The 27,775-nt window shown below is 45.9% G+C and overlaps 14 non-coding genes across 14 annotated transcripts; all 14 read left to right on the forward strand.

The window, feature by feature from the left end:
• Nucleotides 1-1,668: 1,668 nt before the first annotated feature.
• Nucleotides 1,669-1,740, forward strand: Trnat-agu (transfer RNA threonine (anticodon AGU)). The gene has a single exon. It is a non-coding gene; the product is annotated as a tRNA-Thr (tRNA).
• Nucleotides 1,741-3,179: 1,439 nt separating this feature from the next.
• Trnat-agu (transfer RNA threonine (anticodon AGU)) lies at nt 3,180-3,251 on the forward strand. Its single transcript has one exon. It is a non-coding gene; the product is annotated as a tRNA-Thr (tRNA).
• A 3,004-nt stretch (nt 3,252-6,255) lies between these two features.
• Trnat-agu (transfer RNA threonine (anticodon AGU)) lies at nt 6,256-6,327 on the forward strand. The gene has a single exon. It is a non-coding gene; the product is annotated as a tRNA-Thr (tRNA).
• A 1,439-nt stretch (nt 6,328-7,766) lies between these two features.
• Nucleotides 7,767-7,838, forward strand: Trnat-agu (transfer RNA threonine (anticodon AGU)). Its single transcript has one exon. It is a non-coding gene; the product is annotated as a tRNA-Thr (tRNA).
• Nucleotides 7,839-10,847: 3,009 nt separating this feature from the next.
• On the forward strand, nt 10,848-10,919 carry Trnat-agu (transfer RNA threonine (anticodon AGU)). The gene has a single exon. It is a non-coding gene; the product is annotated as a tRNA-Thr (tRNA).
• Nucleotides 10,920-12,393: 1,474 nt separating this feature from the next.
• Trnat-agu (transfer RNA threonine (anticodon AGU)) lies at nt 12,394-12,465 on the forward strand. The gene has a single exon. It is a non-coding gene; the product is annotated as a tRNA-Thr (tRNA).
• A 2,853-nt stretch (nt 12,466-15,318) lies between these two features.
• Trnat-agu (transfer RNA threonine (anticodon AGU)) lies at nt 15,319-15,390 on the forward strand. The gene has a single exon. It is a non-coding gene; the product is annotated as a tRNA-Thr (tRNA).
• Nucleotides 15,391-18,268: 2,878 nt separating this feature from the next.
• Nucleotides 18,269-18,340, forward strand: Trnat-agu (transfer RNA threonine (anticodon AGU)). Its single transcript has one exon. It is a non-coding gene; the product is annotated as a tRNA-Thr (tRNA).
• A 1,462-nt stretch (nt 18,341-19,802) lies between these two features.
• Trnat-agu (transfer RNA threonine (anticodon AGU)) lies at nt 19,803-19,874 on the forward strand. The gene has a single exon. It is a non-coding gene; the product is annotated as a tRNA-Thr (tRNA).
• Nucleotides 19,875-21,306: 1,432 nt separating this feature from the next.
• On the forward strand, nt 21,307-21,378 carry Trnat-agu (transfer RNA threonine (anticodon AGU)). Its single transcript has one exon. It is a non-coding gene; the product is annotated as a tRNA-Thr (tRNA).
• Nucleotides 21,379-22,837: 1,459 nt separating this feature from the next.
• Nucleotides 22,838-22,909, forward strand: Trnat-agu (transfer RNA threonine (anticodon AGU)). Its single transcript has one exon. It is a non-coding gene; the product is annotated as a tRNA-Thr (tRNA).
• Nucleotides 22,910-24,521: 1,612 nt separating this feature from the next.
• On the forward strand, nt 24,522-24,593 carry Trnan-auu (transfer RNA asparagine (anticodon AUU)). Its single transcript has one exon. It is a non-coding gene; the product is annotated as a tRNA-Asn (tRNA).
• Nucleotides 24,594-26,019: 1,426 nt separating this feature from the next.
• On the forward strand, nt 26,020-26,091 carry Trnat-agu (transfer RNA threonine (anticodon AGU)). The gene has a single exon. It is a non-coding gene; the product is annotated as a tRNA-Thr (tRNA).
• A 1,612-nt stretch (nt 26,092-27,703) lies between these two features.
• Trnan-auu (transfer RNA asparagine (anticodon AUU)) lies at nt 27,704-27,775 on the forward strand. The gene has a single exon. It is a non-coding gene; the product is annotated as a tRNA-Asn (tRNA).

Consider the following 27,775-nt stretch of genomic DNA (forward strand, 5'->3'; position numbering starts at 1 on the left):
CCCTTGGCAGGCCCCCAGCTTTTCGGTGTGGACAGTGCCCCTGCAAGCGCCGAAGCCCATCTCCGCAGTGTCCGTGTCTTTCGTCCCGTCTGTGCCTCGAGTGTTTCTTCGTTTTCTGCTCCACCGTTCAACTGTGCTAGTGTTCTCTGTTCCGTGCTGTGCTGACCGTTTTTTAAAACTGAAACAGTGCTGCGTCGGTGAACGACTTCATTTCTTTTTATTCTCTGTTGTCTTCTGACTTTTGTCCTCCATGTCTGTGTTTTGAGCTTATGTCTTTTTTATCTCTTGTATGTTTCTTGTGGCCGAAGAGCGGCATATTAGGCCGCTGCCGGCTTACCTTTGTAGGTATAAAATGACACTAAAGGAAAAAAAAAAAAGGTACAGCATAAGTTGGGGCGGGGCAGTCTGAAATATATTTTATACATGTATTTCTCACATATCTCAGAGCCGTCGTCGTCGTCGTCGTCGTCGTCGTCGCCGCCGCCACTTCTGCAGAAGTATCTAATGGCCATCGTAGGAAATGCGGCGAGGGACGCCATGCCTTACATTTCCGAATGCACAAAGTGTGTGGTTTAGTTTCCCAGTCTATATTTGGTAGGTCTCGTAGCAGGTTGAATGTATGAAATGGGTGGGAAAGAGCAAGGGGCAGCGTCTGTGTAGAACGAAAGCACAACTCCTCAGTGGTGTGGGCGTTTTGAGATGAGTCGTATATAAGTTCCACTTGTTTGTCAGTGACCGTGTGGCTAATGGATAAGGTGTCGGACTTCGTATCCGAAGACTGCGTCTTTGATTCCTCTCACGGTCGTGTTTTTCCAGATCTGAAAAAGAAACATACCGTTTTAGTGTAGCACTTGAGCAGTACGAAACCGTGTGAATGTTGCTGTTGACCATTTTCTGCTTGGAGATGCTCTTGAGCTTGAAACACGCACAACAAGACCGGTGATAACTAGCGAATTGGTTTGCATATTGCCGTCGCCGCGTGTTTTTGACTGGCACTTGCACATCTAAAATAACGTCGGAAAGTAACTCGTTCGGCTTATGAGTCACATCAAGTATGTGTGTTAATTTTGACGAAACTAGCTCTGCAGGTTGTCATGCAATTCTGTTACCTCTCAGAAATGATTATAAATAAAAGTGAACTACGTGACGAGTGTGACGTTAGGAAAACATTAGGCAACATGGAGAGGTTCTGTATGGGACCAATCAACCCAAACGAGTTCTGTGTGACGTGCTAACCGGCATATATTCACCGAGGCAGCGCGGCTAGCTCAGTCGGTAGAGCATAAGGCTCTTAATCCCAGGGTCGTGGGTTCGAACCCCTCGCGGGGAGAAACAGAATTTTGTTCCTCTGCAGATGTAACTTACCGTTTTTCTGATTAACGTGATGTAATGGAAAAAGCAACTTTAAACTATGCGTACGTCTCCGTCAGTCGCAAGGAAACTGTATTGGAAGTCGAAGGTGATTTTGTAGACATGTGTGAAAGACATGTTCTGAAATGCAAGTGGTGTTATTTGGAGAGCACTTCGTTTACGTGTCAGATGTGTAGCCAAGCAGTAATGGGTCGCCATAGATGCAAATATTAGACGGTAATATGAAGTGTTGTCAGCTGAAGTCTGATGATCCAGACGACCGTAAGGATGAAGTACGCAAAAGTGCCGCTAGGCCGCGCCTCTTTAGCTCAGTGGCAGAGCACTGGTCTAGTAAACCAGGGGGCGTGAGTTCGATCCTCACAGGAGGCAGACGAATTTTGGATATCAGTTGCGCGTCGTGGCCTTATAGCAAACAGTATCTGGGATGACGAACAATTAGCGAGAGGCGTTATATTAAGAATTACTCTCAGATGTGATTAAGGCGAATGGCGCAGATAAAGCATTTGCCAAAGCGGTACAGCATAAGGTGGGTCGGAGCAGTCTGAAATATATTTTATAGATGTATTTCTCACATATCTCAGAGCCTTCCGCGGTCGTCGTCGTCGTCGTCGTCGTCGTCTTCGTCTTCTGCAGAAGTAGCAAATGGCCATCGTAGCAAATGCGGCGAGGGACGCCCTGCCTTACATTTCCGAATGCACAAAGTGTGTGGTTTAGTTTAACAGTCTATATTTGGTAGGTCTCGTAGCAGGTTGAATGTATCAAATGGGTGGGAAAGAGCAAGGGGCAGCGTCTGTGTAGAACGAAAACACAACTCCTCAGTGGTGTGAGCGTTTTGAGATGAGTCGTATATAAGTTCCACTTCTTTGTCAGTGACCGTGCGGCCTAATGGATAGGGCGTCGGACTTCGTATCCGAAGATTGCGTGTTTGATTCCTCTCACTGTCGTGTTTTTCCAGATCTGAAAAAGAAACATACCGTTTTAGTGTAGCACTTGAGCAGTACGAAACCGTGTGAATGTTGCTGTTGACCATTTTCTGCTTGGAGATGCTCTTGAGCTTGAAACACGCACAACAAGACCGGTGTTAACTAGCGAATTGGTTTGCATATTGCCGTCGCCGCGTGTTTTTGACTGGCACTTGCACATCTAAAATAACGTCGGAAAGTAACTCGTTCGGCTTATGAGTCACATCAAGTATGTGTGTTAATTTTGACGAAACCAGCTCTACAGGTTGTCATGCAATTCTGTTACCTCTCAGAAATGATTATGAAATATAAGTGAACTACGTGACGAGTGTGACGTTAGGAAAACATTAGGCAACATGGAGAGGTTCTGTATGGGACCAATCAACCCAAACGAGTACTGTGTGACGTGCTAACCGGCATATATTCACCGAGGCAGCGCGGCTAGCTCAGTCGGTAGAGCATAAGGCTCTTAATCCCAGGGTCGTGGGTTCGAGCCCCTTGCGGGGAGAAACGGAATTTTGTTCCTCTGCAGATGTAACTTCCCGTTTTTATGATTAACGTGATGTAATGGAAATAGCAACTTTAAACTATGCCTACGTCTCCGTCAGTCGCAAGGAAACTGTATTTGAAGGTGAAGGTGATTTTGTAGACATGTGTGAAAGACATGTTCTGAAATGCAAGTGGTGTTATTTGGAGAGCACTTCGTTTACGTGTCAGATGTGTAGCCAAGCAGTAATGGGTCGCCATAGCTGCAAATATTAGACGGTAATATGAAGTGTTGTCAACTGAAGTCTGATGATGCAGACGACCGTAAGGATGAAGTACGCAAAAGTACCGCTAGGCCGCGCCTCTTTAGCTCAGTGGCAGAGCACTGGTCTAGTAAACCAGGGGGCGTGAGTTCGATCCTCACAGGAGGCATACGAAATTTGGATATCAGTTGCGCGTCGTGGCCTTATAGCAAACAGTATCTGGGATGACGAACAATTAGCGAGAGGCGTCTTATTAAGAATTACTCTCAGATGTGATTAAGGCGAATGGCGCAGATAAAGCATTTGCCAAAGCGGTACAGCATAAGGTGGGACGGGGCAGTCTGAAATATATTTTATAGATGTATTTCTCACATATCTCAGAGCCTTCCGCGGTCGTCGTCGTCGTCGTCGTCGTCGTCGTCGTCGTCGTCGTCGCCGTCGTCGCCGGCGCCACTTCTGCAGAAGTATCAAATGGCCATCGTAGCAAATGCGGCGAGGGACGCCCTGCCTTACATTTCCGAATGCACAAAGTGTATGGTTTAGTTTCCCAGTCTATATTTGGTAGGTCTAGTAGCAGGTTGAATGTATCAAATGGGTGGGAAAGAGCAAGGGGCAGCGTCTGTGTAGAACGAAAACACAACTCCTCAGTGGTGTGAGCGTTTTGAGATGAGTCGTATATAAGTTCCACTTGTTTGTCAGTGACCGTGTGGCCTAATGGATAAGGCGTCGGACTTCGTATCCGAAGACTGCGTGTTTGATTCCTCTCACGGTCGTGTTTTTCCAGATCTGAAAAAGAAACATACCGTTTTAATGTAGCACTTGAGCAGTACGTAGCCGTGTGAATGTTGCTGTTGACCGTTTTCTGCTTGGAGATGCTCTTGAGCTTGAAACACGCACAACAAGACCGGTGTTAACTAGCGAATTGGTTTGCATATTGCCGTCGCCGCGTGTTTTTGACTGGCACTTGCACATCTAAAATAACGTCGGAAAGTAACTCGTTCGGCTTATGAGTCACATCAAGTATGTGTGTTAATTTTGACGAAACTAGCTCTGCAGGTTGTCATGCAATTCTGTTACCTCTCAGAAATGATTATGAAATAAAAGTGAACTACGTGACGAGTGTGACGTTAGGAAAACATTAGGCAACATGGAGAGATTCTGTATGGGACCAATCAAGCCAAACGAGTACTGTGTGACGTGCTAACCGGCATATATTCACCGAGGCAGCACGGCTAGCTCAGTCGGTAGAGCATAAGGCTCTTAATCCCAGGGTCGTGGGTTCGAGCCCCACGCGGGGACGAACGGAATTTTGTTCCTCTGCAGATGTAACTTACCGTTTTTCTGATTAACGTGATGTAATGGAAATAGCAACTTTAAACTTTGCCTACGTCTCCATCAGTCGCAAGGAAACTGTATTTGAAGGTGAAGGTGATTTTGTAGACATGTGTGAAAGACATGTTCTGAAATGCAAGTATTGTTATTTGGAGAGCACTTCGTTTACGTGTCAGATGTGTAGCCAAGCAGTAATGGGTCGCCATAGCTGCAAATATTAGACGGTAATATGAAGTTTTGTCAGCTGAAGTCTGATGATCCAGACGACCGTAACGATGAAGTACGCAAAAGTACCGCTAGGCCGCGCCTATTTAGCTCAGTGCCAGAGCACTGGTCTAGTAAACCAGGGGTCGTGAGTTCCATCCTCACAGGAGGCAGACGAATTTTGGATATCAGTTGCGCGTCGTGGCCTTATAGCAAACATTATCTGGGATGACGAACAATTAGCGGGAGGCGTTTTATTAAGAATTACTCTCAGATGTGATTAAGGCGAATGGCGCAGATAAAGCATTTGCCAAAGCGGTACAGCATAAGGTGGGACAGGGGCAGTGTGAATTATATTTTATAGATGTATTTCTCACATATCTCAGAGCCTTCCGCGGTCGTCGTCGTCGTCGTCGTCGTCGTCGTCGTCGTCGTCGTCGTCGCCGCCGCCGCCACGTATGCAGAAGTATCAAATGGCCATCGTAGGAAATGCGGCGAGGGACGCCCTGCCTTACATTTCCGAATGCACAAAGTGTGTGGTTTAGTTTCCCAGTCTATATTTAGTAGTTCTCGTAGCAGATTGAATGTATCAAATGGGTGGGAAAGAGCAAGGGGCAGCGTCTGTGTAGAACGAAAGCACAACTCCTCAGTGGTGTGGGCGTTTTGAGATGAGTCGTATATAAGTTCCACTTGTTTGTCAGTGACCGTGTGGCTAATGGATAAGGTGTCGGACTTCGTATCCGAAGACTGCGTCTTTGATTCCTCTCACGGTCGTGTTTTTCCAGATCTGAAAAAGAAACATACCGTTTTAGTGTAGCACTTGAGCAGTACGAAACCGTGTGAATGTTGCTGTTGACCATTTTCTGCTTGGAGATGCTCTTGAGCTTGAAACACGCACAACAAGACCGGTGATAACTAGCGAATTGGTTTGCATATTGCCGTCGCCGCGTGTTTTTGACTGGCACTTGCACATCTAAAATAACGTCGGAAAGTAACTCGTTCGGCTTATGAGTCACATCAAGTATGTGTGTTAATTTTGACGAAACTAGCTCTGCAGGTTGTCATGCAATTCTGTTACCTCTCAGAAATGATTATAAATAAAAGTGAACTACGTGACGAGTGTGACGTTAGGAAAACATTAGGCAACATGGAGAGGTTCTGTATGGGACCAATCAACCCAAACGAGTTCTGTGTGACGTGCTAACCGGCATATATTCACCGAGGCAGCGCGGCTAGCTCAGTCGGTAGAGCATAAGGCTCTTAATCCCAGGGTCGTGGGTTCGAACCCCTCGCGGGGAGAAACAGAATTTTGTTCCTCTGCAGATGTAACTTACCGTTTTTCTGATTAACGTGATGTAATGGAAAAAGCAACTTTAAACTATGCGTACGTCTCCGTCAGTCGCAAGGAAACTGTATTGGAAGTCGAAGGTGATTTTGTAGACATGTGTGAAAGACATGTTCTGAAATGCAAGTGGTGTTATTTGGAGAGCACTTCGTTTACGTGTCAGATGTGTAGCCAAGCAGTAATGGGTCGCCATAGATGCAAATATTAGACGGTAATATGAAGTGTTGTCAGCTGAAGTCTGATGATCCAGACGACCGTAAGGATGAAGTACGCAAAAGTGCCGCTAGGCCGCGCCTCTTTAGCTCAGTGGCAGAGCACTGGTCTAGTAAACCAGGGGGCGTGAGTTCGATCCTCACAGGAGGCAGACGAATTTTGGATATCAGTTGCGCGTCGTGGCCTTATAGCAAACAGTATCTGGGATGACGAACAATTAGCGAGAGGCGTTATATTAAGAATTACTCTCAGATGTGATTAAGGCGAATGGCGCAGATAAAGCATTTGCCAAAGCGGTACAGCATAAGGTGGGTCGGAGCAGTCTGAAATATATTTTATAGATGTATTTCTCACATATCTCAGAGCCTTCCGCGGTCGTCGTCGTCGTCGTCGTCGTCGTCTTCGTCTTCTGCAGAAGTAGCAAATGGCCATCGTAGCAAATGCGGCGAGGGACGCCCTGCCTTACATTTCCGAATGCACAAAGTGTGTGGTTTAGTTTAACAGTCTATATTTGGTAGGTCTCGTAGCAGGTTGAATGTATCAAATGGGTGGGAAAGAGCAAGGGGCAGCGTCTGTGTAGAACGAAAACACAACTCCTCAGTGGTGTGAGCGTTTTGAGATGAGTCGTATATAAGTTCCACTTCTTTGTCAGTGACCGTGCGGCCTAATGGATAGGGCGTCGGACTTCGTATCCGAAGATTGCGTGTTTGATTCCTCTCACTGTCGTGTTTTTCCAGATCTGAAAAAGAAACATACCGTTTTAGTGTAGCACTTGAGCAGTACGAAACCGTGTGAATGTTGCTGTTGACCATTTTCTGCTTGGAGATGCTCTTGAGCTTGAAACACGCACAACAAGACCGGTGTTAACTAGCGAATTGGTTTGCATATTGCCGTCGCCGCGTGTTTTTGACTGGCACTTGCACATCTAAAATAACGTCGGAAAGTAACTCGTTCGGCTTATGAGTCACATCAAGTATGTGTGTTAATTTTGACGAAACCAGCTCTACAGGTTGTCATGCAATTCTGTTACCTCTCAGAAATGATTATGAAATATAAGTGAACTACGTGACGAGTGTGACGTTAGGAAAACATTAGGCAACATGGAGAGGTTCTGTATGGGACCAATCAACCCAAACGAGTACTGTGTGACGTGCTAACCGGCATATATTCACCGAGGCAGCGCGGCTAGCTCAGTCGGTAGAGCATAAGGCTCTTAATCCCAGGGTCGTGGGTTCGAGCCCCTTGAGGGGAGAAACGGAATTTTGTTCCTCTGCAGATGTAACTTCCCGTTTTTATGATTAACGTGATGTAATGGAAATAGCAACTTTAAACTATGCCTACGTCTCCGTCAGTCGCAAGGAAACTGTATTTGAAGGTGAAGGTGATTTTGTAGACATGTGTGAAAGACATGTTCTGAAATGCAAGTGGTGTTATTTGGAGAGCACTTCGTTTACGTGTCAGATGTGTAGCCAAGCAGTAATGGGTCGCCATAGCTGCAAATATTAGACGGTAATATGAAGTGTTGTCAACTGAAGTCTGATGATGCAGACGACCGTAAGGATGAAGTACGCAAAAGTACCGCTAGGCCGCGCCTCTTTAGCTCAGTGGCAGAGCACTGGTCTAGTAAACCAGGGGGCGTGAGTTCGATCCTCACAGGAGGCATACGAAATTTGGATATCAGTTGCGCGTCGTGGCCTTATAGCAAACAGTATCTGGGATGACGAACAATTAGCGAGAGGCGTCTTATTAAGAATTACTCTCAGATGTGATTAAGGCGAATGGCGCAGATAAAGCATTTGCCAAAGCGGTACAGCATAAGGTGGGACGGGGCAGTCTGAAATATATTTTATAGATGTATTTCTCACATATCTCAGAGCCTTCCGCGGTCGTCGTCGTCGTCGTCGTCGTCGTCGTCGTCGTCGTCGTCGTCGTCGTCGTCGCCGTCGTCGCCGGCGCCACTTCTGCAGAAGTATCAAATGGCCATCGTAGCAAATGCGGCGAGGGACGCCCTGCCTTACATTTCCGAATGCACAAAGTGTATGGTTTAGTTTCCCAGTCTATATTTGGTAGGTCTAGTAGCAGGTTGAATGTATCAAATGGGTGGGAAAGAGCAAGGGGCAGCGTCTGTGTAGAACGAAAACACAACTCCTCAGTGGTGTGAGCGTTTTGAGATGAGTCGTATATAAGTTCCACTTGTTTGTCAGTGACCGTGTGGCCTAATGGATAAGGCGTCGGACTTCGTATCCGAAGACTGCGTGTTTGATTCCTCTCACGGTCGTGTTTTTCCAGATCTGAAAAAGAAACATACCGTTTTAATGTAGCACTTGAGCAGTACGTAGCCGTGTGAATGTTGCTGTTGACCGTTTTCTGCTTGGAGATGCTCTTGAGCTTGAAACACGCACAACAAGACCGGTGTTAACTAGCGAATTGGTTTGCATATTGCCGTCGCCGCGTGTTTTTGACTGGCACTTGCACATCTAAAATAACGTCGGAAAGTAACTCGTTCGGCTTATGAGTCACATCAAGTATGTGTGTTAATTTTGACGAAACTAGCTCTGCAGGTTGTCATGCAATTCTGTTACCTCTCAGAAATGATTATGAAATAAAAGTGAACTACGTGACGAGTGTGACGTTAGGAAAACATTAGGCAACATGGAGAGATTCTGTATGGGACCAATCAAGCCAAACGAGTACTGTGTGACGTGCTAACCGGCATATATTCACCGAGGCAGCACGGCTAGCTCAGTCGGTAGAGCATAAGGCTCTTAATCCCAGGGTCGTGGGTTCGAGCCCCACGCGGGGACGAACGGAATTTTGTTCCTCTGCAGATGTAACTTACCGTTTTTCTGATTAACGTGATGTAATGGAAATAGCAACTTTAAACTTTGCCTACGTCTCCATCAGTCGCAAGGAAACTGTATTTGAAGGTGAAGGTGATTTTGTAGACATGTGTGAAAGACATGTTCTGAAATGCAAGTATTGTTATTTGGAGAGCACTTCGTTTACGTGTCAGATGTGTAGCCAAGCAGTAATGGGTCGCCATAGCTGCAAATATTAGACGGTAATATGAAGTTTTGTCAGCTGAAGTCTGATGATCCAGACGACCGTAACGATGAAGTACGCAAAAGTACCGCTAGGCCGCGCCTATTTAGCTCAGTGCCAGAGCACTGGTCTAGTAAACCAGGGGTCGTGAGTTCCATCCTCACAGGAGGCAGACGAATTTTGGATATCAGTTGCGCGTCGTGGCCTTATAGCAAACATTATCTGGGATGACGAACAATTAGCGGGAGGCGTTTTATTAAGAATTACTCTCAGATGTGATTAAGGCGAATGGCGCAGATAAAGCATTTGCCAAAGCGGTACAGCATAAGGTGGGACAGGGGCAGTGTGAATTATATTTTATAGATGTATTTCTCACATATCTCAGAGCCTTCCGCGGTCGTCGTCGTCGTCGTCGTCGTCGTCGTCGTCGTCGCCGCCGCCGCCACGTATGCAGAAGTATCAAATGGCCATCGTAGGAAATGCGGCGAGGGACGCCCTGCCTTACATTTCCGAATGCACAAAGTGTGTGGTTTAGTTTCCCAGTCTATATTTAGTAGTTCTCGTAGCAGATTGAATGTATCAAATGGGTGGGAAAGAGCAAGGGGCAGCGTCTGTGTAGAACGAAAACACAACTCCTCAGTGGTGTGAGCGTTTTGAGATGAGTCGTATAAAAGTTCCACTTCTTTGTCAGTGACCGTGTGACCTAATGGATAATGCGTCGGTTTTTGTATCCGAAGATTGCGTGTTTGATTCCTCTCACGGTCGTGTTTTTCCAGATCTGAAAAAGAAACATACCGTTTTAGTGTAGCACTTGAGCAGTACGAAACCGTGTGAATGTTGCTGTTGACCATTTTCTGCTTGGAGATGCTCTTGAGCTTGAAACACGCACAACAAGACCGGTGTTAACTAGCGAATTGGTTTGCATATTGCCGTCGCCGCGTGTTTTTGACTGGCACTTGCACATCTAAAATAACGTCGGAAAGTAACTCGTTCGGCTTATGAGTCACATCAAGTATGTGTGTTAATTTTGACGAAACTAGCTCTACAGGTTGTCATGCAATTCTGTTACCTCTCAGAAATGATTATGAAATAAAAGTGAACTACGTGACGAGTGTGACGTTAGGAAAACATTAGGCAACATGGAGAGGTTCTGTATGGGACCAATCAACCCAAACGAGTACTGTGTAACATGCTAACCGGCACATATTCACCGAGGCAGCGCGGCTAGCTCAGTCGGTAGAGCATAAGGCTCTTAATCGCAGGGTCGTGGGTTCGAGCCCCACGCGGGGAGGAACGGAATTTTGTTCCTCTGCAGATGTAACTTACCGTTTTTCTGATTAACGTGATGTAATGGAAATAGCAACTTCAAACTTTGCCTACGTCTCCGTCAGTCGCAAGGAAACTGTATTTGAAGGTGAAGGTGATTTTGTAGACATGTGTGAAAGACATGTTCTGAAATGCAAGTGGTGTTATTTGGAGAGCACTTCGTTTACGTGTCAGATGTGTAGCCAAGCAGTAATGGGTCGCCATAGCTGCAAATATTAGACGGTAATATGAAGTGTTGTCAACTGAAGTCTGATGATCCAGACGACCGTAAGGATGAAGTAAGCAAAAGTACCGCTAGGCCACGCCTCTTTAGCTCAGTGGCAGAGCACTGGTCTAGTAAACCAGGGGGCGTGAGTTCGATCCTCACAGGAGGCAGACGAATTTTGGATATCAGTTGCGCGTCGTGGCGTTATGGCAAACAGTATGTGGGATGACGAACAATTAGCAAGAGGCGTTTTATTAAGAATTACTCTCAGATGTGATTAAGGCGAATGGCGCAGATAAAGCATTTGCCAAAGCGGTACAGCATGAGGTGGGACGGGGCAGTCTGAAATCTATTTTATAGATGTATTTCTCACATATCTCAGAGCCTTCCGCGGTCGTCGTCGTCGTCGTCGTCGTCGTCGTCGTCGTCGTCGTCGTCGTCGTCGTCGTCGCCGCCGCCACTTTTGCAGAAGTATCAAATGGCCATAGTGGCAAATGCGGCGAGGGACGCCCTGCCGTACATTTCCGAATGCACAAAGTGTGTGGTTTAGTTTCCCAGTCTATATTTGGTAGTTCTCGTAGCAGGTTGAATGTATCAAATGGTTGGGAAAGAGCAAGGGGCAGCGTCTGTGTAGAACGAAAACACAACTCCTCAGTGGTGTGAGTGTTTTCAGATGAGTCTTATATAAGTTTCACTTGTTTGTCAGCGACCGTGTGGCCTAATGGATAAGGCGTCGGACTTCGTATCCGAAAACTGCGTGTTTGATTCCTCTCACGGTCGTGTTTTTCCAGATCTGAAAAAGAAACATACCGTTTTAGTGTAGCACTTGAGCAGTACGAAACCGTGTGAATGTTGCTGTTGACCATTTTCTGCTTGGAGATGCTCTTGAGCTTGAAACACGCACAACAAGACCGGTGTTAACTAGCGAATTTGTTTGCATGTTGCCGTCGCCGCTTGTTTTTGACTGGCACTTGCACATCTAAAATAACGTCGGAAAGTAACTCGTTCAGCTTATGAGTCACATCAAGTATGTGTGTTAATTTTGACGAATCTAGCTCTGAGGGTTGTCATGCAATTCTGTTACCTCTCATAAATTATTATGAAATAAAAGTGAACTACGTGACGAGTGTGGCGTTAGGATAACATTAGGGAACATGGAGAGGTTCTGTATGGGACAAATCAACCCAAACGAGTACTGTGTGACGTGCTAACCGGCATAGATTCACCGAGGCAGCGCGGCTAGCTGAGTCGGTAGAGCATAAGGCTCTTAATCCCAGGGTCGTGGGTTCGAGCCCCACGCGGGGAGGAACGGAATTTTGTTCCTCTGCAGATGTAACTTACCGTTTTTCTGATTAACGTGATGTAATGGAAATAGCAACTTTAAACTTTGCCTACGTCTCCATCAGTCGCAAGGAAACTGTATTTGAAGGTGAAGGTGATTTTGTAGACATGTGTGAAAGACATGTTCTGAAACGCAACTGGTGTTATTTGGAGAGCACTTCGTTTACGTGTAAGATGTGTAGCCAAGCAGTAATGGGTCGCCATCGCTGCAAATATTAGACGGTAATATGAAGTGTTGTCAGCTAAAGTCTGATGATCCAGACGACCGTAAGGATGAAGTACGCAAAATTACCGCCATGCCGCGCCTCTTTAGCTCGGTGCCAGAGCACTGGTCTAGTAAACCAGGGGTCGTGAGTTCGATCCTCACAGGAGGCAGACGAATTTTGGATATCAGTTGCGCGTCGTGGCATTATAGCAAACAGTATCTGGGATGACGAACAATTAGCAAGAGGCGTTTTATTAAGAATTACTCTCAGAGCACTGGTCTAGTAAACCAGGGGTCGTGAGTTCGATCCTCACAGAAGGCAGACGAATATTGGATATCATTTGCGCGTCGTGGCCTTATGGCAAACAGTATGTGGGATGACGAACAATTAGCGAGAGGCGTTTTATTAAGAATTACTCTCAGATGTGATTAAGGCGAATGGCGCAGATAAAGCATTTGCCAAAGCGGTACAGCATAAGGTGGGACGGGGCAGTCTGAAATATATTTTATAGATGTATTTCTCACATATCTCAGAATCGTATATAAGTTCCACTTGTTTGTCAGTGACCGTGTGGCCTAATGGATAAGGCGTCGGACTTCGTATCCGAAGACTGCGTGTTTGATTCCTCTCATGGTCGTGTTTTTCCATATCTGAAAAAGAAACATACCGTTTTAGTGTAGCACTTGAGCAGTACGAAACCGTGTGAATGTTGCTGTTGACCGTTTTCTGCTTGGAGATGCTCTTGAGCTTGAAACATGCACAACAAGCCCGGTGTTAACTAGCGAATTGGTTTGCATATTGCCGTCGCCGCGTGTTTTTGACTGGCACTTGCACATCTAATATAACGTCGGAAAGTAACTTGTTCAGCTTATGAGTCACATCAAGTATGTGTGTTAATTTTGACGAAACTAGCTCTGCAGGTTGTCATGCAATTCTGTTACCTCTCAGAAATGATTATGAAATAAAAGTGAACTACGTGACGAGTGTGACGTTAGGAAAACATTAGGCAACATGGAGAGGTTCTGTATGGGACCAATCAACCCAAACGAGTACTGTGTGACATGCTAACCGGCAAATTTTCACCGAGGCAGCGCGGCTAGCTCAGTCAATAGACCATAAGGCTCTTAATCGAAGGGTCGTGGGTTCGAGCCCCACGCGGGGAGGAACGGAATTTTGTTCCTCTGCAGATGTAACTTACCGTTTTTCTGATTAACGTGATGTAATGGAAATAGCAACTTCAAACTTTGCCTACGTCTCCGTCAGTCGCAAGGAAACTGTATTTGAAGGTGAAGGTGATTTTGTAGACATGTGTGAAAGACATGTTCTGCATGCAAGTATTGTTATTTGGAGAGCACTTCGTTTACGTGTCAGATGTGTAGCCAAGCAGTAATGGGTCGCCATAGCTGCAAATATTACACGGTAATATGAAGAGTTGTCAGCTGAAGTCTGATGATCCAGACGACCGTAGGGATGAAGTACGAAAATTACCGCTAGGCCGCGCCTAATTAGCTCAGTGCCAGAGCACTGGTCGAGTAGAACCAGGGGTCGTGAGTTCCATCCTCACAGGAGGCAGACGAATTTTGGATATCAGTTGCGCGTCGTGGCCTTATAGCAAACATTATCTGGGATGACGAACAATTAGCGGGAGGCGTTTTATTAAGAATTACTCTCAGATGTGATTAAGGCGAATGGCGCAGATAAAGCATTTGCCAAAGCGGTACAGCATAAGGTGGGACAGGGGCAGTGTGAATTATATTTTATAGATGTATTTCTCACATATCTCAGAGCCTTCCGCGGTCGTCGTCGTCGTCGTCGTCGTCGTCGTCGTCGCCGCCGCCACGTATGCAGAAGTATCAAATGGCCATCGTAGGAAATGCGGCGAGGGACGCCCTGCCTTACATTTCCGAATGCACAAAGTGTGTGGTTTAGTTTCCCTGTCTATATTTAGTAGTTCTCGTAGCAGATTGATTGTATCAAATGGGTGGGAAAGAGCAAGGGGCAGCATCTGTGTAGAACGAAAACACAACTCCTCAGTGGTGTGAGCGTTTTGAGATGAGTCGTATATAAGTTCCACTTCTTTGTCAGTGACCGTGTGGCCTAATGTATAAGGCGTCGGTTTTTGTATCCGAAGATTGCGTGTTTGATTCCTCTCACGGTCGTGTTTTTCCAGATCTGAAAAAGAAACATACCGTTTTAGTGTAGCACTTGAGCAGTACGAAACCGTGTGAATGTTGCTGTTGACCATTTTCTGCTTGGAGATGCTCTTGAGCTTGAAACACGCACAACAAGACCGGTGTTAACTAGCGAATTGGTTTGCATATTGCCGTCGCCGCGTGTTTTTGACTGGCACTTGCACATCTAAAATAACGTCGGAAAGTAACTCGTTCGGCTTATGAGTCACATCAAGTATGTGTGTTAATTTTGACGAAACTAGCTCTGCAGGTTGTCATGCAATTCTGTTACCTCTCAGAAATGATTATGAAATAAAAGTGAACTACGTGACGAGTCTGACGTTAGGAAAACATTAGGCAACATGGAGAGGTTCTGTATGGGACCAATCAACCCAAACGAGTACTGTGTAACATGCTAACCGGCACATATTCACCGAGGCAGCGCGGCTAGCTCAGTCGGTAGAGCATAAGGCTCTTAATCGCAGGGTCGTGGGTTCGAGCCCCACGCGGGGAGGAACGGAATTTTGTTCCTCTGCAGATGTAACTTACCGTTTTTCTGATTAACGTGATGTAATGGAAATAGCAACTTTAAACTTTGCCTACGTCTCCATCAGTCGCAAGGAAACTGTATTTGAAGGTGAAGGTGATTTTGTAGACATGTGTGAAAGACATGTTCTGAAACGCAACTGGTGTTATTTGGAGAGCACTTCGCTTACGTGTAAGATGTGTAGCCAAGCAGTAATGGGCGCCATCGCTGCAAATATTAGACGGTAATATGAAGTGTTGTCAACTAAAGTCTGATGATCCAGACGACCGTAAGGTTGAAGTAAACAAAATTACCGCCATGCTGCGCCTCTTTAGCTCGGTGCCAGAGCACTGGTCTAGTAAACCAGGGGTCGTGAGTTCGATCCTCACAGGAGGCAGACGAATTTTGGATATCAGTTGCGCGTCGTGGCATTATAGCAAACAGTATCTGGGATGACGAACAATTAGCAAGAGGCGTTTTATTAAGAATTACTCTCAGAGCACTGGTCTAGTAAACCAGGGGTCGTGAGTTCGATCCTCACAGGAGGCAGACGAATTTTGGATATCATTTGCGCGTCGTGGCCTTATGGCAAACAGTATGTGGGATGACGAAGAATTAGCGAGAGGCGTTTTATTAAGAATTACTCTCAGATGTGATTAAGGCGAATGGCGCAGATAAAGCATTTGCCAAAGCGGTACAGCATAAGGTGGGACGGGGCAGTCTGAAATATATTTTATAGATGTATTTCTCACATATCTCAGAATCGTATATAAGTTCCACTTGTTTGTCAGTGACCGTGTGGCCTAATGGATAAGGCGTCGGACTTCGTATCCGAAGACTGCGTGTTTGATTCCTCTCACGGTCGTGTTTTTCCATATCTGAAAAAGAAACATACCGTTTTAGTGTAGCACTTGAGCAGTACGAAACCGTGTGAATGTTGCTGTTGACCGTTTTCTGCTTGGAGATGCTCTTGAGCTTGAAACAATCACAACAAGCCCGGTGTTAACTAGCGAATTGGTTTGCATATTGCCGTCGCCGCGTGTTTTTGACTGGCACTTGCACATCTAATATAACGTCGGAAAGTAACTTGTTCAGCTTATGAGTCACATCAAGTATGTGTGTTAATTTTGACGAAACTAGCTCTGCAGGTTGTCATGCAATTCTGTTACCTCTCAGAAATGATTATGAAATAAAAGTGAACTACGTGACGAGTGTGACGTTAGGAAAACATTAGGCAACATGGAGAGGTTCTGTATGGGACCAATCAACCCAAACGAGTACTGTGTGACATGCTAACCGGCCAATTTTCACCGAGGCAGCGCGGCTAGCTCAGTCGATAGACCATAAGGCTCTTAATCGCAGGGTCGTGGGTTCGAGCCCCACGCGGGGAGGAACGGAATTTTGTTCCTCTGCAGATGTAACTTACCGTTTTTCTGATTAACGTGATGTAATGGAAATAGCAACTTCAAACTTTGCCTACGTCTCCGTCAGTCGCAAGGAAACTGTATTTGAAGGTGAAGGTGATTTTGTAGACATGTGTGAAAGACATGTTCTGCATGCAAGTATTGTTATTTGGAGAGCACTTCGTTTACGTGTCAGATGTGTAGCCAAGCAGTAATGGGTCGCCATAGCTGCAAATATTACACGGTAATATGAAGTGTTGTCAGCTGAAGTCTGATGATCCAGACGACCGTAAGGATGAAGTACGCAAAAGTACCGCTAGGCCGCCCCTATTTAGCTCAGTGCCAGAGCACTGGTCCAGTAAACCAGGGGTCGTGAGTTCCATCCTCACAGGAGGCAGACGAATTTTGGATATCAGTTGCGCGTCGTGGCCTTATAGCAAACATTATCTGGGATGACGAACAATTAGCGGGAGGCGTTTTATTAAGAATTACTCTCAGATGTGATTAAGGCGAATGGCGCAGATAAAGCATTTGCCAAAGCGGTACAGCATAAGGTGGGACAGGGGCAGTGTGAATTATATTTTATAGATGTATTTCTCACATATCTCAGAGCCTTCCGCGGTCGTCGTCGTCGTCGTCGTCGTCGTCGTCGTCGTCGTCGTCGTCGTCGTCGTCGCCGCCGCCGCCACTTCTGCAGAAGTATCAAATGGCCATCGTAGCAAATGCGGCGAGGAACGCCCTGCCTTACATTTCCGAATGCACAAAGTGTGTGGTTTAGTTTCCCAGTCTATATTTGGTAGGTCTCGTAGCAGGTTGAATGTATCAAATGGGTGGGAAAGAGCAAGGGGCAGCGTCTGTGTAGAACGAAAACACAACTCCTCAGTGGTGTGAGCGTTTTGAGATGAGTTGTATATAAGTTCCACTTGTTTGTCAGTGACCGTGTGGCCTAATGGATAAGGCGTCAGACTTCGTATCCGAAGATTGCGTGTTTAATTCCTCTCACGGTCGTGTTTTTCCAGATCTGAAAAAGAAACATACCGTTTTAGTGTAGCACTTGAGCAGTACGAAACCGTGTGAATGTTGCTGTTGACCATTTTCTGCTTGGAGATGCTCTTGAGCTTGAAACACGCACAACAAGACCGGTGTTAACTAGCGAATTGGTTTGCATATTGCCGTCGCCACGTGTTTTTGACTGGCACTTGCACATCTAAAATAACGTCGGAAAGTAACTCGTTCGGCTTATGAGTCACATCAAGTATGTGTGTTAACTTTGACGAAACTAGCTCTGCAGGTTGTCATGCAATTCTGTTACCTCTCAGAAATGATTATGAAATAAAAGTGAACTACGTGACGACTGTGACGTTAGGAAAACATTAGGCAACATGGAGGGGTTCTGTATGGGACCAATCAAGCCAAACGAGTACTGTGTGACGTGCTAACCGGCATATATTCACCGAGGCAGCGCGGCTAGCTGAATTGGTAGAGCATAAGTCTCTTAATCCCAGGGTCGTGCGTTCGAGCCCTACGCAGGGAGGAACGGAATTTTGTTCCTCTGCAGATGTAACTTACCGTTTTTCTGATTAACGTGATGTAATGGAAATAGCAACTTTAAACTTTGCCTACGTCTCCGTCAGTCGCAAGGAAACTGTATTTGAAGGTGAAGGTGATTTTGTAGACATGTGTGAAAGACATGTTCTGAAATGCAAGTGGTGTTATTTGGAGAGCACTTCGTTTACGTGTCAGATGTGTAGCCAAGCAGTAATGGGTCGCCATAGCTGCAAATATTAGACGGTAATATGAAGTGTTGTCAACTGAAGTCTGATGATCCAGACGACCGTAAGGATGAAGTACGCAAAAGTACCGCTAGGCCACGCCTCTTTAGCTCAGTGGCAGAGCGCTGGTCTAGTAAACCAGGGGTTGTGAGTTTGATCCTCACAGGAGGCAGACGAATTTTGGATATCAGTTGCGCGTCGTGGCCTTATAGCAAACAGTATCTGGGATGACGAACAATTAGCGAGAGGCATTTTATTATGAATTACTCTCAGATGTGATTAATGCGAATGGCGCAGATAAAGCATTTGCCAAAGCGGTACAGCATAATGTAGGACGGGGCAGTCTGAAATATATTTTATAGATGTCTTTCTCACATATCTCAGAGCCTTCCGCGATCGTTGTCGTCGTCGTCGTCGTCGTCGTCGTCGTCGTCGTCGCCGTCGCCGCCACTTCTGCAGAAGTAGCAAATGGCCATCGTAGCAAATGTGGCGAGGGACGCCCTGCCTTACATTTCCGAATGCACAAAGTGTGTGGTTTAGTTTCCCAGTCTATATTTGGTAGGTCTCGTAGCAGGTTGAATGTATCAAATGGGTGGGAAAGAGCAAGGGGCAGCGTCTGTGTAGAACGAAAACACAACTCCTCAGTGGTGTGAGCGTTTTGAGATGAGTCGTATATAAGTTCCACTTGTTTGTCAGTGACCGTGTGGCCTAATGGATAAGGCGTCGGCCTTCGTATCCGAAGATTGCGTGTTTGATTCCTCTCACGGTCGTGTTTTTCCAGATCTGAAAAAGAAACATACCGTTTTAGTGTAGCACTTGAGCAGTACGAAACCGTGTGAATGTTGCTGTTGACCATTTTCTGCTTGGAGATGCTCTTGAGCTTGAAACACGCACAACAAGACCGGTGTTAACTAGCGAATTGGTTTGCATATTGCCGTCGCCGCGTGTTTTTGACTGGCATTTGCACATCTAAAATAACGTCGGAAAGTAACTCGTTAGGCTTATGAGTCACATCAAGTATGTGTGTTAACTTTGACGAAACTTGCTCTGCAGGTTGTCATGCAATTCTGTTAAATCTCAGAAAAGATTATGAAATAAAAGTGAACTATGTGACGAGTGTGACGTTAGGAAAACATTAGGCAACATGGAGAGGTTCTGTATGGGACCAATCAACCCAAACGAGTACTGTGTGACGTGCTAACCGGCATATATTCACCGAGGCAGCGCGGCTAGCTCAGTCGGTAGAGCATAAGGCTCTTAATCCCAGGGTCGTGGGTTCGAGCACCACGCAGGGAGGAACGGAATTTTGTTCCTCTGCAGATGTAACTTACCGTTTTTCTGATTAACGTGATGTAATGGAAATAGCAACTTTAAACTTTGCCTACTTCTCCGTCAGTCGCAAGGAAACTGTATTTGAAGGTGAGGGTGATTTTGTAGACATGTGTGAAAGACATGTTCTGAAATGCAAGTGGTGTTATTTGGAGAGCACTTCGTTTACGTGTCAGATGTGTAGACAAGCAGTAATGGGTCGCCATAGCTGCAAATATTAGACGGTAATATGAAGTGTTGTCAGCTGAAGTCTGATGATCCAGACGACCGTAAGGATGAAGTACGCAAAAGTACCGCTAGGCCGCGCCTCTTTAGTTCAGTGGCAGAGCACTGGTCTAGTAAACCAGGGGTCGTGAGTTCGATCCTCACAGGAGGAAGACGAATTTTGGATATCAGTTGCGCGTCGTGGCCTTATAGCAAACACTATCTGGCATGAGGAACAATTAGCGGGAGGCGTTTTATTAAGAATTACTCTCAGATGTGATTAAGGCGAATGGCGCAGATAAAGCATTTGCCAAAGCGGTACAGCATAAGGTGGGACGGGGCAGTCTGAAATATATTTTATAGATGTATTTCTCACATATCTCAGAGCCTTTCGTCGTCGTCGTCGTCGTCGTCGCCACCACTTCTGCAGAAGTAGCAAATGGCCATCGTAGCAAATGCGGCGAGGGACGCCCTGCCTTACATTTCCGAATGCACAAAGTGTGTGGTTTAGTTTCCCAGTCTATATTTGGTAGGTCTCGTAGCAGGTTGAATGTATCAAATGGGTGGGAAAGAGCAAGGGGCAGCGTCTGTGTAGAACGAAAACACAACTCCTCAGTGGTGTGAGCGTTTTCAGATGAGTCGTATATAAGTTCCGCTTGTTTGTCAGTGACCGTGTGGCCTAATTTATAAGGCGTCGGACTTCGTATCCGAAGATTGCGTGTTTGATTCCTCTCACGGTCGTGTTTTTCCAGATCTGAAAAAGAAACATACCGTTTTAGTGTAGCACTTGAGCAGTACGAAACCGTGTGAATGTTGCTGTTGACCATTTTCTGCTTGGAGATGCTCTTGAGCTTGAAACACGCACAACAAGACCGGTGTTAACTAGCGAATTGGTTTGCATATTGCCGTCGCCGCGTGTTTTTGACTGGCATTTGCACATCTAAAATAACGTCGGAAAGTAACTCGTTAGGCTTATGAGTCACATCAAGTATGTGTGTTAACTTTGACGAAACTAGCTCTGCAGGTTGTCATGCAATTCTGTTAAATCTCAGAAAAGATTATGAAATAAAAGTGAACTATGTGACGAGTGTGACGTTAGGAAAACATTAGGCAACATGGAGAGGTTCTGTATGGGACCAATCAACCCAAACGAGTACTGTGTGACGTGCTAACCGGCATATATTCACCGAGGCAGCGCGGCTAGCTCAGTCGGTAGAGCATAAGGCTCTTAATCCCAGGGTCGTGGGTTCGAGCACCACGCAGGGAGGAACGGAATTTTGTTCCTCTGCAGATGTAACTTACCGTTTTTCTGATTAACGTGATGTAATGGAAATAGCAACTTTAAACTTTGCCTACTTCTCCGTCAGTCGCAAGGAAACTGTATTTGAAGGTGAGGGTGATTTTGTAGACATGTGTGAAAGACATGTTCTGAAATGCAAGTGGTGTTATTTGGAGAGCACTTCGTTTACGTGTCAGATGTGTAGACAAGCAGTAATGGGTCGCCATAGCTGCAAATATTAGACGGTAATATGAAGTGTTGTCAGCTGAAGTCTGATGATCCAGACGACCGTAAGGATGAAGTACGCAAAAGTACCGCTAGGCCGCGCCTCTTTAGTTCAGTGGCAGAGCACTGGTCTAGTAAACCAGGGGTCGTGAGTTCGATCCTCACAGGAGGAAGACGAATTTTGGATATCAGTTGCGCGTCGTGGCCTTATAGCAAACACTATCTGGCATGAGGAACAATTAGCGGGAGGCGTTTTATTAAGAATTACTCTCAGATGTGATTAAGGCGAATGGCGCAGATAAAGCATTTGCCAAAGCGGTACAGCATAAGGTGGGACGGGGCAGTCTGAAATATATTTTATAGATGTATTTCTCACATATCTCAGAGCCTTTCGTCGTCGTCGTCGTCGTCGTCGTCGTCGTCGTCGTCGCCGCCGACGCCGCCACCACTTCTGCAGAAGTAGCAAATGGCCATCGTAGCAAATGCGGCGAGGGACGCCCTGCCTTACATTTCCGAATGCACAAAGTGTGTGGTTTAGTTTCCCAGTCTATATTTGGTAGGTCTCGTAGCAGGTTGAATGTATCAAATGGGTGGGAAAGAGCAAGGGGCAGCGTCTGTGTAGAACGAAAACACAACTCCTCAGTGGTGTGAGCGTTTTCAGATGAGTCGTATATAAGTTCCGCTTGTTTGTCAGTGACCGTGTGGCCTAATTTATAAGGCGTCGGACTTCGTATCCGAAGATTGCGTGTTTGATTCCTCTCACGGTCGTGTTTTTCCAGATCTGAAAAAGAAACATACCGTTTTAGTGTAGCACTTGAGCAGTACGAAACCGTGTGAATGTTGCTGTTGACCATTTTCTGCTTGGAGATGCTCTTGAGCTTGAAACACGCACAACAAGACCGGTGTTAACTAGCGAATTTGTTTGCATATTGCCGTCGCCGCTTGTTTTTGACTGGCACTTGCACATCTAAAATAACGTCGGAAAGTAACTCGTTCAGCTTATGAGTCACATCAAGTATGTGTGTTAATTTTGACGAATCTAGCTCTGAGGGTTGTCATGCAATTCTGTTACCTCTCATAAATTATTATGAAATAAAAGTGAACTACGTGACGAGTGTGGCGTTAGGATAACATTAGGGAACATGGAGAGGTTCTGTATGGGACCAATCAACCCAAACGAGTACTGTGTGACGTGCTAACAGGCATATATTCACCGAGGCAGCGCGGCTAGCTGAGTCGGTAGAGCATAAGGCTCTTAATCCCAGGGTCGTGGGTTCGAGCCCCACGCGGGGAGGAACGGAATTTTGTTCCTCTGCAGATGTAACTTACCGTTTTTCTGATTAACGTGATGTAATGGAAATAGCAACTTTAAACTTTGCCTACGTCTCCATCAGTCGCAAGGAAACTGTATTTGAAGATGAAGGTGATTTTGTAGACATGTGTGAAAGACATGTTCTGAAACGCAACTGGTGTTATTTGGAGAGCACTTCGTTTACGTGTAAGATGTGTAGCCAAGCAGTAATGGGTCGCCATCGCTGCAAATATTAGACGGTAATATGAAGTGTTGTCAGCTGAAGTCTGATGATCCAGACGACCGTAAGGATGAAGTACGCAAAAGTACCGCTAGGCCGCGCCTCTTTAGTTCAGTGGCAGAGCACTGGTCTAGTAAACCAGGGGTCGTGAGTTCGATCCTCACAGGAGGCAGACGAATTTTGGATATCAGTTGCGCGTCGTGGCATTATAGCAAACAGTATCTGGGATGACGAACAATTAGCAAGAGGCGTTTTATTAAGAATTACTCTCAGAGCACTGGTCTAGTAAACCAGGGGTCGTGAGTTCGATCCTCACAGGAGGCAGACGAATTTTGGATATCATTTGCGCGTCGTGGATTTATGGCAAACAGTATGTGGGATGACGAACAATTAGCGAGAGGCGTTTTATTAAGAATTACTCTCAGATGTGATTAAGGCGAATGGCGCAGATAAAGCATTTGCCAAAGCGGTACAGCATAAGGTGGGACAGGGGCAGTGTGAATTATATTTTATAGATGTATTTCTCACATATCTCAGAGCCTTCCGCGGTCGTCGTCGTCGTCGTCGTCGTCGTCGTCGTCGTCGTCGTCGCCGCCGCCACTTCTGCAGAAGTATCAAATGGCCATCGTAGCAAATGCGGCGAGGGACGCCCTGCCTTACATTTCCGAATGCACAAAGTGTGTGGTTTAGTTTCCCTGTCTATATTTAGTAGTTCTCGTAGCAGACTGAATGTATCAAATGGGTGGGAAAGAGCAAGGGGCAGCGTCTGTGTAGAACGAAAACACAACTCCTCAGTGGTGTGAGCGTTTTGAGATGAGTCGTATATAAGTTCCACTTCTTTGTCAGTGACCGTGTGGCCTAATGGATAAGGCGTCGGTTTTTGTATCCGAAGATTGCGTGTTTGATTCCTCTCACGGTCGTGTTTTTCCAGATCTGAAAAAGAAACATACCGTTTTAGTGTAGCACTTGAGCAGTACGAAACCGTGTGAATGTTGCTGTTGACCATTTTCTGCTTGGAGATGCTCTTGAGCTTGAAACATGCACAACAAGACCGGTGTTAACTAGCGAATTGGTTTGCATATTGCCGTCGCCGCGTGTTTTTGACTGGAACTTGCACATCTAAAATAACGTCGGAAAGTAACTCGTTCGGCTTATGAGTCACATCAAGTATGTGTGTTAATTTTGACGAAACTAGCTCTGCAGGTTGTCATGCAATTCTGTTACCTCTCAGAAATGATTATGAAATAAAAGTGAACTACGTGACGAGTGTGACGTTAGGAAAACATTAGGCAACATGGAGAGGTTCTGTATGGGACCAATCAACCAAAACGAGTACTGTGTAACATGCTAACCGGCATATATTCACCGAGGCAGCGCGGCTAGCTCAGTCGGTAGAGCATAAGGCTCTTAATCGCAGGGTCGTGGGTTCGAGCCCCACGCGGGGAGGAACGGAATTTTGTTCCTCTGCAGATGTAACTTACCGTTTTTCTGATTAACGTGATGTAATGGAAATAGCAACTTCAAACTTTGCCTACGTCTCCGTCAGTCGCAAGGAAACTGTATTTGAAGGTGAAGGTGATTTTGTAGACATGTGTGAAAGACATGTTCTGAAATGCAAGTGGTGTTATTTGGAGAGCACTTCGTTTACGTGTCAGATGTGTAGCCAAGCAGTAATGGGTCGCCATAGCTGCAAATATTAGACGGTAATATGAAGTGTTGTCAGCTGAAGTCTGATGATCCAGACGACCGTAAGGATGAAGTACGCAAAAGTACCGCTAGGCCGCGCCTCTTTAGCTCAGTGGCAGAGCAAGGGTCTATTAAACCAGGGGTCGTGAGTTCGATCCTCACAGGAGGCAGACGAGTTTTGGATATCAGTTGAGCGTCGTGGCCTTATAGCAAACATTATCTGGGATGACGAACATTTAGCGGGAGGCGTTTTATTAAGAATTACTCTCAGATGTGATTAAGGCGAATGGCGCAGATAAACCATTTGCCAAGGCGGTACAGCATAAGGTGGGACGGGGCAGTCTGAAATATATTTTATAGATGTATTTCTCACATACCTCAGAGCCTTCCGCGGTCGTCGTCGTCGTCGCCACTTCTGCAGAAGTAGCAAATGGCCATCGTAGCAAATGCGGCGAGGAACGCCCTGCCTTACATTTCCGAATGCACAAAGTGTGTGGTTTAGTTTCCCAGTCTATATTTGGTAGGTCTCGTAGCAGGTTGAATGTATCAAATGGGTGGGAAAGAGCAAGGGGCAGCGTCTGTGTAGAAGGAAAACACAACTCCTCAGTGGTGTGAGCGTTTTGAGATGAGTTGTATATAAGTTCCACTTGTTTGTCAGTGACCGTGTGGCCTAATGGATAAGGCGTCAGACTTCGTATCCGAAGATTGCGTGTTTAATTCCTCTCACGGTCGTGTTTTTCCAGATCTGAAAAAGAAACATACCGTTTTAGTGTAGCACTTGAGCAGTACGAAACCGTGTGAATGTTGCTGTTGACCATTTTCTGCTTGGAGATGCTCTTGAGCTTGAAACACGCACAACAAGACCGGTGTTAACTAGCGAATTGGTTTGCATATTGCCGTCGCCACGTGTTTTTGACTGGCACTTGCACATCTAAAATAACGTCGGAAAGTAACTCGTTCGGCTTATGAGTCACATCAAGTATGTGTGTTAACTTTGACGAAACTAGCTCTGCAGGTTGTCATGCAATTCTGTTACCTCTCAGAAATGATTATGAAATAAAAGTGAACTACGTGACGACTGTGACGTTAGGAAAACATTAGGCAACATGGAGAGGTTCTGTATGGGACCAATCAACCCAAACGAGTACTGTGTGACGTGCTAACCGGCATATATTCACCGAGGCAGCGCGGCTAGCTGAGTCGGTAGAGCATAAGGCTCTTAATCCCAGGGTCGTGGGTTCGAGCCCCACGCGGGGAGGAACGGAATTTTGTTCCTCTGCAGATGTAACTTACCGTTTTTCTGATTAACGTGATGTAATGGAAATAGCAACTTTAAACTTTGCCTACGTCTCCATCAGTCGCAAGGAAACTGTATTTGAAGATGAAGGTGATTTTGTAGACATGTGTGAAAGACATGTTCTGAAACGCAACTGGTGTTATTTGGAGAGCACTTCGTTTACGTGTAAGATGTGTAGCCAAGCAGTAATGGGTCGCCATCGCTGCAAATATTAGACGGTAATATGAAGTGTTGTCAGCTGAAGTCTGATGATCCAGACGACCGTAAGGATGAAGTACGCAAAAGTACCGCTAGGCCGCGCCTCTTTAGTTCAGTGGCAGAGCACTGGTCTAGTAAACCAGGGGTCGTGAGTTCGATCCTCACAGGAGGCAGACGAATTTTGGATATCAGTTGCGCGTCGTGGCATTATAGCAAACAGTATCTGGGATGACGAACAATTAGCAAGAGGCGTTTTATTAAGAATTACTCTCAGAGCACTGGTCTAGTAAACCAGGGGTCGTGAGTTCGATCCTCACAGGAGGCAGACGAATTTTGGATATCATTTGCGCATCGTGGCCTTATGGCAAACAGTATGTGGGATGACGAACAATTAGCGAGAGGCGTTTTATTAAGAATTACTCTCAGATGTGATTAAGGCGAATGGCGCAGATAAAGCATTTGCCAAAGCGGTACAGCATAAGGTGGGACAGGGGCAGTGTGAATTATATTTTATAGATGTATTTCTCACATATCTCAGAGCCTTCCGCGGTCGTCGTCGTCGTCGTCGTCGTCGTCGTCGTCGTCGTCGTCGCCGCCGCCACTTCTGCAGAAGTATCAAATGGCCATCGTAGCAAATGCGGCGAGGGACGCCCTGCCTTACATTTCCGAATGCACAAAGTGTGTGGTTTAGTTTCCCTGTCTATATTTAGTAGTTCTCGTAGCAGACTGAATGTATCAAATGGGTGGGAAAGAGCAAGGGGCAGCGTCTGTGTAGAACGAAAACACAACTCCTCAGTGGTGTGAGCGTTTTGAGATGAGTCGTATATAAGTTCCACTTCTTTGTCAGTGACCGTGTGGCCTAATGGATAAGGCGTCGGTTTTTGTATCCGAAGATTGCGTGTTTGATTCCTCTCACGGTCGTGTTTTTCCAGATCTGAAAAAGAAACATACCGTTTTAGTGTAGCACTTGAGCAGTACGAAACCGTGTGAATGTTGCTGTTGACCATTTTCTGCTTGGAGATGCTCTTGAGCTTGAAACATGCACAACAAGACCGGTGTTAACTAGCGAATTGGTTTGCATATTGCCGTCGCCGCGTGTTTTTGACTGGCACTTGCACATCTAAAATAACGTCGGAAAGTAACTCGTTCGGCTTATGAGTCACATCAAGTATGTGTGTTAATTTTGACGAAACTAGCTCTGCAGGTTGTCATGCAATTCTGTTACCTCTCAGAAATGATTATGAAATAAAAGTGAACTACGTGACGAGTGTGACGTTAGGAAAACATTAGGCAACATGGAGAGGTTCTGTATGGGACCAATCAACCAAAACGAGTACTGTGTAACATGCTAACCGGCATATATTCACCGAGGCAGCGCGGCTAGCTCAGTCGGTAGAGCATAAGGCTCTTAATCGCAGGGTCGTGGGTTCGAGCCCCACGCGGGGAGGAACGGAATTTTGTTCCTCTACAGATGTAACTTACCGTTTTTCTGATTAACGTGATGTAATGGAAATAGCAACTTCAAACTTTGCCTACGTCTCCGTCAGTCGCAAGGAAACTGTATTTGAAGGTGAAGGTGATTTTGTAGACATGTGTGAAAGACATGTTCTGAAATGCAAGTGGTGTTATTTGGAGAGCACTTCGTTTACGTGTCAGATGTGTAGCCAAGCAGTAATGGGTCGCCATAGCTGCAAATATTAGACGGTAATATGAAGTGTTGTCAGCTGAAGTCTGATGATCCAGACGACCGTAAGGATGAAGTACGCAAAAGTACCGCTAGGCCGCGCCTCTTTAGCTCAGTGGCAGAGCAAGGGTCTATTAAACCAGGGGTCGTGAGTTCGATCCTCACAGGAGGCA

The sequence above is a fragment of the Schistocerca gregaria genome, chromosome 5 (assembly GCF_023897955.1).
Source record: "Schistocerca gregaria isolate iqSchGreg1 chromosome 5, iqSchGreg1.2, whole genome shotgun sequence".
Classification (NCBI taxonomy): Eukaryota; Metazoa; Arthropoda; class Insecta; order Orthoptera; family Acrididae; genus Schistocerca; species Schistocerca gregaria.